This window comes from Felis catus, chromosome C1 (assembly GCF_018350175.1).
Source record: "Felis catus isolate Fca126 chromosome C1, F.catus_Fca126_mat1.0, whole genome shotgun sequence".
Lineage (NCBI taxonomy): Eukaryota > Metazoa > Chordata > Mammalia > Carnivora > Felidae > Felis > Felis catus.
In genome coordinates this window covers 1,532,384-1,543,746 of record NC_058375.1, presented here as the reverse complement: position 1 = coordinate 1,543,746, position 11,363 = coordinate 1,532,384, and the positions used below count along the sequence as shown (strand labels likewise).

The window sequence follows — 11,363 nt, the reverse complement described above, 5'->3', positions numbered from 1 at the left end:
CTGTCTGGTGGGCAGAGGCCCTGGGACTCCAGGAACCCCTGCCTGTCCGCACACCCCAGAAACCTCATCCCTGTGTCACTAATCGCCTCTGGAGGGGACCACGTGAAGACCCCCAAACCCAGGTCAGACTCTCACCTGTCCGCATGCTGGGGAACCACTCGCACTGTCCCCGTCACGGCTTAGCGCTCCCTGCCTGGCAGGTGTGTGTGTGTGTGTGTGTGTGTGTGTGTGTGTGTGTGTGTTTGCGTGAGTGTTAAAGAGAGAGAGAGAGCTCTCCTGTCCAGGAAGATTCTAGTCGAGATAACCCGAGAACCGTCCTATTTACGAAATAGCTTAGAATGGCCAGGTAAAATATGACACATATCTCTTAAAGAGAGCTGAGCTTGCAAAAGAGTAATGGAATTTTCCAGGGGCCCAAAAGTGAATAACATGACCCAAACCAGTAATCGAGGTTAGCTAATGCCGCGGCTGCCTGGGGGCTGGCTCCCAGATGCGGAATGTGATGTAAACGGGCTTGAAATGTGTTTCCACGACAGGGCACGAGGCCCCGCGACACCTAGGGCGCAGGCTGGGGAAACGGCTTCTGCACGAAGCCACCTCAGCGAACGGAGCAAACCAACAAAAGCCGCCGGCCCGCACACGGATGTCACAAGCAGGCTCGTCGTCGGTCGTTACCTGGACTGAGAAAGTTTGAAAGCCCGAGAAGAAGCATTTCCAGAATGATGCTCCTCCACAAAAGCAAGGGGGCCACTCACAAAAATCATCAACATCAACTTTTTAAAGTTCTAGAAATTCCCCCTAAGCCCTCGACAATTGGGAGCGCGTTTGTTCATAAAACGGTTGAATCCGGATGAGAATAGGGCGTCTGTGGCCTTTTCGCTCACCATCCACCCCCCCACCGGCCCCCTGGGCACTGTTACAGCCTGAACACCAGCACGTGGGCTGTGAGAGACCAGCCTACAGACCAGGGGGACGTGGGAGTGCGTTCCCGAGGAGCCAAAGGCCACGTGCGTGTGCAGGGACTCGTGCCCAGCAAGGACCTGGGCGGGGGGGGGGGGGCGGCGAATCTCTCACCTCCGGCTGACCTTGAGACTCGGCATGAGCAGGAACTGAAGGTGAACTCAGAACCACCCTGCTGGGGCACTGATGTCCTTCTCAGTAAAGTCCGGAGCGCTTATTGGCTCAAGGTATTTAAGGACATCTTCTCCCAAACATAAGCTGACCTGCGAAGCAACCAAGCAGAAGTTTCTGTGGCCACCACGACAAGGACAATTGACTTCTAATTTATAGAATGAGTTCGGGAAAGTCACTAAATAAAGAAAGAAGCAGCAGCCAATCTCTGGGGAAAAAGGAATCTGATTTCCAGACTTGCCATGTTATAGTACCTAAAATGTTGATCTGCCTTTTTCTTTAAGTTTATTTATTTTGAGAGAGAGAGAGAGAGAGAGAGAGAGCGCGCACAAGTAGGGGAGGGGCAGAGAGAGGGGGAGAGAGAGAGTCCCAAGCAGGCTCCGCTCTGTGAGCCCAGAGCCCAATGTGGGGCTTGATCTCACGAACTGTGAGATCATGACCTGAGCTGGAATCAAGAGTGGGATGCTTCACCGAGCCACCCAGGCACCCCTAAAATGTTGATCTTTCAACAAAAATTTGCCACGTGCACACACACACACACACACACACACACAATAGGACGATATATTCCTGCCCCTCAGGAAGCCCCATTGTTGGACTTACTAGACAAACATTGAAATCAGCTATTATATCGTGTGTTAACTACGCTCAGATAGAAAAAATTGGAGGCGCCCGCGTGGCTCAGTCGGTTAAGCGTACAACTCTTAATTTCTGCTCAGGTGATGATCTCACAGTTCATGGGATCCAGCCCCACCTGGGGTCCTGCACCGATGGCACAGAGCCTTCTTGGGATTCTCTCTCTGCCCTCCCCTGCTTGCTCTCTCTCTCTTTCTCAAAATAAGAACTTCAAAATTCACTTTTAAAAAAATTGAATAAATCGAATAAAGAAATGGGCAAGAAAAAGAAATAAAAGGCGCCCGGGTTGGAGAAAAAGCAAAACTACATTTATTCACGGATAATATCATCTTGTACATAGAAAATCCTAAGAAAGAAAAACCTGTAAGACCTGAGAACACTGATCAACATACAAAAAGGGATTATAGTTCTACATACTATCAGTGAACTATCTGAAAATGAAATTAAGGAAACCATTTGATTTGTAATGACTTCAAAAAGAATGAAATCGTAAGGAGTACGTGCAACAAAAGGTATTTATTGCTTGCACACTGAGAACACCATGATAAAATGAAATAAAGGACGTAAATAAATGGAAAGACACCTGTGATCCTGGATCAGAAGACTTAATCCTGGGAACATAGCACCCTTCCCTAACTGGTCTGCAGAGACAATGAAATCCCTGTCAAATCTCAGTTGCATTTTTGAAAAAACAGAACCTGAGGGGTGCCTGGGTGGCTCAGTCGGTTAAACGACCAACTTCGGCTCAGGGCACGGTTTCACAATCTGTGGGTTTGAGCCCCGCATCGGGCTCTGTGCTGATGGCTCGGAGCCTGGAGCCTGCTTCGGATCCTGTGTCTCTCTCTCTCTCTCTGCTCTTCCCCCACTCATGTTGTCTTCTCTCTGTCTCTCAAAAATAAAATAAAGCATTTTTTAAAAATTTAAAATAAAATAAAATAAAATAAAATAAAATAAAATAAAATAAAAACAGAACCTGATAAATGATCCTAAAAGTCACATGGAAATGCAAAAGGCCCAGAATAAACATTCTTGGGAGGGGAGAAGAAGAAAAAATTTGAGCGAGGCATATCTCAAGGACACAGGAACCAATCAGAAAGAGCGCTCACCGGCCAAAGCGGAAACAATTTGAATAAGAAAATAAATAATACTAGTATTTGATTAAAACCCAGAGGGGAAGATATCTACAAGTCCATAAGCAAATGATTGAATAAATAAATAAATGTGGGAAGGGGGCGCCTGGCTGGCTGAGTCAAAGAAGCGGGCAACTCTTGATCTTGGGGTTGAGGGTTCGAGCCCCACAGTGGGTGTAGACATCACGTAAAAAAATAAAATCTTTTAAGAAAGAAAGAAAGAAAGAAAGAAAGAAAGAAAGAAAGAAAGAAGGAAAGAAAAGAAAAGAAGGAAGGAAGGAAGGAAGGAAGGAAGGAAGGAAGGAAGGAAGGAAGGAAGGAAGGAAACGGGCAATTCTTCACGGTAATACTCCGATTAATACACATAAAATGGTTGGATGGACGGCAATTTTAAAATCACCTCTACAAAACCGTGGTGATAACCGCTGTAGGCAAGATCCACCCATGGAAGCTAGAATTAGCGGGTAAAAGCTTATGGAGAAATGGGATGTTTGGGCAGCCTTAAAACATTCCTCAAATACAAACAGAAAATCGCGATTTTGCAGTGTAAACCCTGACAGAGATGAAGGTTAATGTCACTGCTACAAGCTGTAGCACCAGCCCAGGCTCCCTGACATACAGCATCGAGGCCATAGAATTCCCTCCCCCCAAATCCACCACCACAATGTAATCATGAGAAAACAAAATCCCTGTGGGATCCGGGACTGGGTCCTGGCTCATAACAAGTACCTTAGCAGGAAACCTGGTGAAATCCAAACGAAGTCCATCATTTGGTTTTTAAAAACAGAAGCAAAAAAGTAAACATAACTATCTGGAAAAACAAATCTCTGCCCATTAAAGATAATTCCAAATATACACATAAAATACATCATCAGAATCTACGAATTTTAGAGGGTGGTCTCTGAAATATTTGATAAGTATAACATCGCGATTCTGAATCAACTGTTTCAGAAACTAGAAACAAGAAACACCCACCCAAATCATCTAGTGAAGCTAAAATCACTTTGATAATCAAGATTGGGAAAGGACAGCACAAGAAGGGGCAAGTTATAGGCTAAATTCATTTATGATCATAGTAAAAACCATAAATAATAATCTAAAGATTAAATCCGGCAATGTGAAACATCCATACAAGCAAAACACAAAATATTATGGCCAAAGTAGATTTACCAGAGGAATGCAAGGCTGGTTTAACAGTAGGAAGTCTGACTCAAATTAGTTGCCATGAGTATTAACTGAGCTCAGGTTTGAAAGCGTTTGACAGAACAAAAGTGGCTTGAACACAGAAGGTTTAATTCTCCCTTGCGTGGAAAGTTGGAGACAGGCCATCTGGCCGGCATGGCAGCTCCCTTTCAGGAGATTATCCGAGGAGCCAGCCTCCTTCTGCTTTGTCTTCATCGCCTCTGGGGTACGGCCCTCAGCTGTCTGGTCCAAGAGGATTCAGATCACAACCACATGTCTGTGTAGAGCAGAAGCTGAGAAAACAAAAACACAAACAACCAAAAAACCCGAACATCCTTCCGTGCACAATCCCAAAACAGTCCTGGAATTGCACGTGTCACTCCACCACTGTTAGTGACATCGTTAGCTTGGCCACGACTGCCTACAAGGGAGGCCGGGCTGTGGGGCTTATTACCTCGGGCAGCTGAATCATGTTGAGCTGAGTCATGTTGAGCACACAGCCAACAATTCTACTGCTATGAGAGCAAATATGTTTCCATCTCTCGGCAACACGTGGGCCTCTCCTCCAGGTCTGGATGTGCCTCCCTACAGAGCAGGAGAAGACACGTCATATACCCCCCAGACAGACACCCACAACACAATGGTGGGAGCAGGAATTTCATCGGCAGATGTGATTCAGTGCTGAATCAGCTGATAGGGAAATGTTCCCCAGTGGGCCTCACCTAATCAGGTGGTCCCTTAAAGGGAGTAGCCTTGTTCTGGCAGAAGAGATTTGAAGCATGAGAGAGATGGTCTATGCTGCTGGGTTTAAGGATGGAGGGGACCACATGGTGAGGATTTGAGAGTAGCTTCTGGGAGCTGAGAACAGACCAGCCAGCAAGGAAACACTGATTCCTGCCAACAACGACGTAAGTTTGAAAGAGGACCCCTAACAGAAGGGAACGCAATCTGGCAGACACCTTGGCTGAAGTCACGTGAGGTCCTGAGCAGAGAACAGCCAGGCTGTACCCTGACTCCTGACTCAGAAACTCTGAGGTAATAAAAAGGGGGTGTTGTGAGCCACCCGATGTGTGGTATTTGTTACGCAGCCTAGGAGGCTGCTACACTTTCTGTCTCTGCTTACAAGCGACTAGCTCTATTTTAATGTCATTCCCATCCTTACAGACTCACGAAGCAGAAGAGTCTGGAAGCAGATGCATCACATGGACATTTGACTTCTGACAAAATAGCAGCACAGAGGAGTGGGGAGAGGAAGACATTGTTAAGCAATTGTCCTGGGTCAATTGGACAGCCACATGCGGAAGAAAATGAAAATTGGTCCCTACCTCACACCATGCAAAAAAATATACCCAGATAAAGCTTCCAGAGGACATCGTGGAGTATGTTCACGACCGTGGGCAGGCCGGGATTTTAAGCAGCACTCAGAGGACTAACCATAAGAAAGGGAGTAATAAACTGAACTGTGTAGAATTGAATTTCAATCATTACAAAATGCTACTATGAGAGTAAAGAGCAAGCCGGCACGTGGAACAGCACCCCTGCGGCAATACAATTGGTGTTCGCAGAGGACACAAACAACAGGCAACCCTACAGGAAGGTGGGCAAAAGTCTTGAACAGGCCCCAGATGAGGGAGGGACACCACAGGGCCAGACGACCCGGAACAGCTCCCGGCCTTCTTAGTCGGCAGCAAAATGCAAGTCAAGGCCACGGTGAGCACCACCGCACACCTCAGCCGGCCGTGTGCTGGCAGGATGGGGAACGACAGGCCCCCCCGTGCGTGGCCAGAGGGTCTGCGGTAGGGCGGACCCTGTGAGAGACTGTTTGGAAGTCCCGCTAAAACCAGAACGTCACTCAGATCCAGGTGCTGATGCCCAACAGAAATGGCGCCCACACGAGTCAAAAGGCATTTACAAGGTGGTTGATATGACCCTCAATCAAAATATCATAAAACCGGAAACGACCCGACTTCATCAATGTTAAAATATACAAATATATCGTGCATTAAAATTTTGTTTAACATTTATTATTGAGAGACAGAGAGAGACACGGAGCACGAGCAGGGGAGGGGTAGAGAGAGGGGGAGACACCGAATCTGAAGCAGGTCCCAAGTTCTGAGCTGTCATCACAGAGCACGACGTGGGGCTCGAACTCACAAACCAAGAGATCATGACCTGAGCCGGAGTCGGTCGCTCAACCGACTGAGCCACCCAGGCGCCCCAAATCTATCACGCATTTAAACAAGGGGCCACTATGAAGGCACAAGAAGGCAACAGTGATTATTAACAAGAAGGCCCTGGTGATTATTCTTGGCAATGACACCGTGCACCCCACACACAAACATGGCACAGAAGAGACCAGACACGGCCGAGCAGGCTGCGTGACTCCACTCGCGCAGAGTTCAGGAATAGCAACGTGTCCACAGCAGTGCAAGTCAGGGCAGTCACTACCTTCAGTGCAAAGGTGGGGGTGTAAAGGTCCTTCCCCGGGAAGGACCCAGCCGTCTTCTGGGGTTCTGGAATGTTCTGTTTCTCAGTCTGGGTTCCGAGTGAACGGGTGTGCCCAGTTGTTGAAAATGCATTCAATCGCACACTTACGACTTGCACATTCTTTTTCTGTATGGTGTTGTCTTTTTATAAATGTTCATTTAAAAATCAAGAATGGGGCACCTGGGTGGCTCAGGCGGTTAAGCGTCCGACTTCGGCTCAGGTCACGATCTCACATTTCGTGGGTTCGAACCCCACATCGGGCTCTGGGCTGACAGCTCGGAGCCTGGAGCCTGCTTCGGATTCTGTGTCTCCGTCTCTCTCTGCCCCTCCCCTGCTCGTGCTCTGTCTGTCTGTCTCTCTCTCTCTCAAAAATAAATATTATAAAAAAATTAAAAATCAAGAGTAAACAGAAAAGATAAGACATTCCAACAGAAAAATGGGCAAAGGCTATGAGTGTTTTATAGATGCAGAAACAACCGCCTGGGCATTGAGGCAGCGATGCTCGAAGTCAGCAGGCAGGAGGGAATGTTAATTAGGCCGCCCCACAGATGCCAGTTGGGCAGCCACACAGGGTCTGAGGCACCAAGCGGGGGCGACCTCTCTCACACCGCTGGGGCCAGAGGCCCCCGAGTCGGTGCAACAACCCCCCGTGTCATTTGGCCAGCTTCGTCGGTAAAGTCACACCTTCTGCCAGCAATCCCACCATTGGGCGCGTTCCCTAAAAGAGCTCACTGGCGTGCACCCAGGAATCGCGTGCAGGAATGGCCCCGAATGCCGTCACCAGGACAGCGGGTGAACACCGCGGGGTGTAGCCTCGCTCCTCCCAACGGGTGCTCCACCCGACAGCACATCACACGGGAAGCCACTTGCAGCCCGTCCAGACCACATGCAAAGCAGGACTAAACGTGCGAGGCCCAGCGGAAGAGTACAAACCAGGCCTGGCAATGATCGAGACCAAATCTGAGAGATTCCAAGTGGAAACGGGACGGAATCAAGGGCTGTCCAACGAGATAAATGTGACAAAGGTGGGCGGGAGTGTGAGTAGGGGGGTTGCCTGTTGTTCTCTGTACTTTTCTCTACACTTGTAAGATCCCAAGGCGGAGAGTCCTGTGAAGAAGCCGACGGAAATGAGAACACGGCCTGGCTCCCCTCCCCCGAGCGAGGCCCCTGTGCCCCTCTGCCTGCGTCTCCCCCACGGGGATGTGGTACGGTGCGTCTTCCTAAGGGTCCCTAGAGGAACAGCCTTGGGTTTTGGTCCCAGCTCCCTGGCCCCGGGTATCCCCAGTCCCTCTCACTGTCCCCACCGGAGGACACCACGCAGGAAGCCTATGGAATGAGTACTGGCACGGGGAGGCTGTCCCCACGCCGCCGACTCCTACAGCCTGCCACCCCGCCAGAGATCTCGCTCAGCCAGACCGAGCGTCAGGCCACCCGGACCACAGCGGTCACTGTGGTCCATCCCTGTTGTGACCGTGGGCAAGTGCTCGGCTACCATTCAAAGGAGAGTCCGAAGCTCATGGAATGCTGGGCCCAGGTTCCCACAGGTGGGGGTCACAGGAGGGCCATTGCTCCACTTGGCCTGTATTTCTCTGGCCCGGGGCACCGTAGAGGGAGGGAGAGGAAGGCTGTGGAGCCTGGGCCACCCCTAGTTAATGGCCCCTGACTCTCACTTCCCCGGTGTTAAGCCCCCCTCCTCCCTGCCCACTAATTATCTGGAGGTTTTCCAGATCCTGGGCCTGAAAAGGGATTTCTTGGGGGATTTGGGTTGGACAGGGAGAGCCTTTCCTGCAGGAAGGGCCTCCAGGTGCCCGGCCCCAGTCCCAGACAGAGGGCTTGTTCTTCATCTGGCCTCTGTGCACATGCAATGTATTCACTGACTTCCCGGTTCTTCTGGTCTTCACTGAACCACCAGCCACTGGTGCAAGCCCCATGGCCTACCCCATAGCCCAAGAGAGGGTGGTGTATTGCCATAATGCCAGAAGGGAATTCACACATCCGTTGAACACTTAGTAGGATCCAAGTAAATACTTCTTGGATGGATGGATGGATGGATGGATGGATGGATGGATGGATGAATGAGTGGGTTGGTGGGTGGGTGGATGGATGGATGGATGGATGGATAGATGAAATGAGTGGGTTGGTGGGTGGGTGGGTGGATGGATGGATGGATGGGTGGATGGATGGATGAATGAGTGGGTTGGTGGGTGGGTGGATGGATGGATGGATGGATGAGCATGTTGGTGGGTGGATGGATGGATGGATGGATGGATAGATGAAATGAGTGGGTTGGTGGGTGAGTGGGTGGATGGATGGATGGATGGATGGATGGATGGATGGATGAGTGGGTTGGTGGGTGGGTGGATGGATGGATGGATGGATAGATGAGCATGTTGGTGGGTGGATGGATGGATGGATGGATGAGCATGTTGGTGGGTGGGTGGACAGATAGATGGACATATGGATGGACAGATGAATGGATGTATGTATGTATGAGTGAATAGATGGATAGATGAATGGATGGATGGCTGGCTGGCTGGCTGGCTGGATGGATAAGTGGATGGGTGGGCAGGTGAACAGATGAATGATTGGGTGAATGGATGGGTGGATGGATGGATGGATGGTTAGATGAGTAGATGGACGGTTGGGTAGAAGAACAGATGGATGATGGCAGTCTCTGCAACTTTTGACTCTACCTGAAGCCGAGGTTTCCTCTTGGAGTATTTATTCAGAAAACTCCCACCAACAGCTCCCTTGGGGTCTCAGGAGCCCCAGTGAATGGAATCACAGTCCTCACTGGCCAGGAAGCCACATTCAGTTTAGCTTTTACGACAACAGAAAGCATGTTCTAAGGAATCCAAAGCAGTTTCCATACCTCCAGAAGTGGGTCAGGAGGTGGCAGCTTCAGTTGTCTGAGCAACAGTGAGCTTTGGATTCAGCTTCCAGGCCCTCCTTGTCGGGCTCACTTTTAGGAATATTCTGAGTCCACCCCGGACGGGATGGGGCACGCAGGGCAAGGGCCCTTTCGGAACAGCAAGGACACAGGCCCTCCCCAAGTCCCGGGGAGAGCTGGGAGCTTTGGGATTGGCATCTTTTTCTGAGAAAGTGGAAGTCATGAAAACTGAAGCCCATTCTTCTCAGCAAGGTCCTAGACACTGTAGAAACCACAAGCAGCCCCTGGCTTCCGGAACTTTCCTCCTAGATTGGAAGATTCAGCGAAGATATTAAAAACAGGAGCACCCTGTCCAATAGCTACAGTTTCAGAGTAAAGCCAGGTGTTTGCACGTCAGGAGCATACCAGCAGGAAAGAGCCCGGTGGGCGTTGGGAGGGTAGGACGCTGTCTAGCAAAGGGGAGGCCACATCCGCGAGGACCCGCAGCCTCTGAGCACGTTTGGCAGATGCACCGGTGGCTGCAGTGGTCTAGAAAGACCCGAAATCTTGGCCCAGGGAAGAGGAGAGACCAGGGTCCGCCAGGACACAGCTGGCCAAATTGTAGGGGGTCTCCTGTAACCCACACAATAGCAACCGAGGTCTGCGGGGCTCTTCCCTGGGGAGGTTTCCTAAGAGACCGTTGCTGGTCTGTTGTGCAGAACGTTAGTGAGTTTTGCATATGCCAATAAAAAAAATAAAAGCCGCTATTAAAATGAACCCCTGGCACATACCTGGTTTAGATCACATAGGAGCTGGCCTTTTGCACTGGAATTTGCAGCATCTGTCGCAATTAAGCCTTGCTTTTTAGCTTCAAGATATTAGCCCGATCACTAGTGTTCTGTTTGGACATGAATAGCGCATTGTTCTGCCCCGAGCAGCCTGCAGCCTCGCAGACACCATTAAACGGCTTTGCGGCCCAATTAGAAATGGAGGTAGGCTGGCGGTGGGGGCGGGGACTGACCACCAGGGCCAGGCGCTTCATGGACACAAGTCAGGGGAGGCAGCTAACGTGGACCATGTGTGGGAGAGCGGGCTCCGACACGCACGGCCGGCTGCATGACAAGCAAAGACGTGTTCATCCATCTTGACTTTGGACGTGCCCCTGGCCCAAACAAGGTGGCCAGAGCAGGGTGTGGGGCGGCTCCCCGGGGCCTGAAAGATGGACGTCCTGGCTGACGGCAGGGCCGAGGGAGTTCTCACAGGAGGCCCACGCGGGGTTCCCACCCTACCCACCAGCTGCATCCGCCAAGCCCCCCCTCCCGTGGGGGCACGCATACACACGTGCACACACTCAGACACACATACTGATGTGCACACAGTCACACGCACACGCATACATTCACACACCGTCCTTCTCACACGCACAAAACGAGGTATCCCACTATCGCCGATCCCTCCCAACCCCATACCTCCTGTGACCAGCACATTATTTCATGCCCTGCTATTTTTCCTCCGCAGCTGAATCTAGAAAATACGTTTGGGCAAATTGAGGGGTATCATCAAGAAGAAAGGATGTTTGAAAAGATGACAGATGGATAAATGGATGGATGAAAGAAAATATGAATGGATGGATGAACCAGTGGATGGATGGATGGATGGATGGATGTTTGGAAGGAAGGAAGGAAGGAAGGAAGGAAGGAAGGAAGGAAGGAACAATGGTGGCTCCATGGATGACTGGATGGATAGAACGATGGACAGATGGATGGAAGGATGGATGGATGGGTGGATGGTTGAATGGACGGATGGATGGATGGATAGATGGATGGACGGACAGATGGATAGAAGGATGGATGGATGGATGGATGGATGGATGGATGGATGGATGGATGATGGATGGAAGGAAGGAAGAAGGAAGGAAGGAAGGAAGA

At 50.3% G+C, this 11,363-nt stretch overlaps 1 long non-coding RNA gene across 1 annotated transcript; it reads right to left on the bottom strand.

The window, feature by feature from the left end:
- Nucleotides 1–4,234: 4,234 nt before the first annotated feature.
- On the bottom strand, nt 4,235–10,494 carry LOC109502034. The gene is made up of 3 exons (XR_002160352.3): nt 10,227–10,494; nt 4,534–4,664; nt 4,235–4,372 (listed from the first exon to the last, which is right to left on the bottom strand). It is a non-coding gene; the product is annotated as an uncharacterized LOC109502034 (long non-coding RNA).
- Between the last annotated feature and the right edge of the window lie 869 nt (nt 10,495–11,363).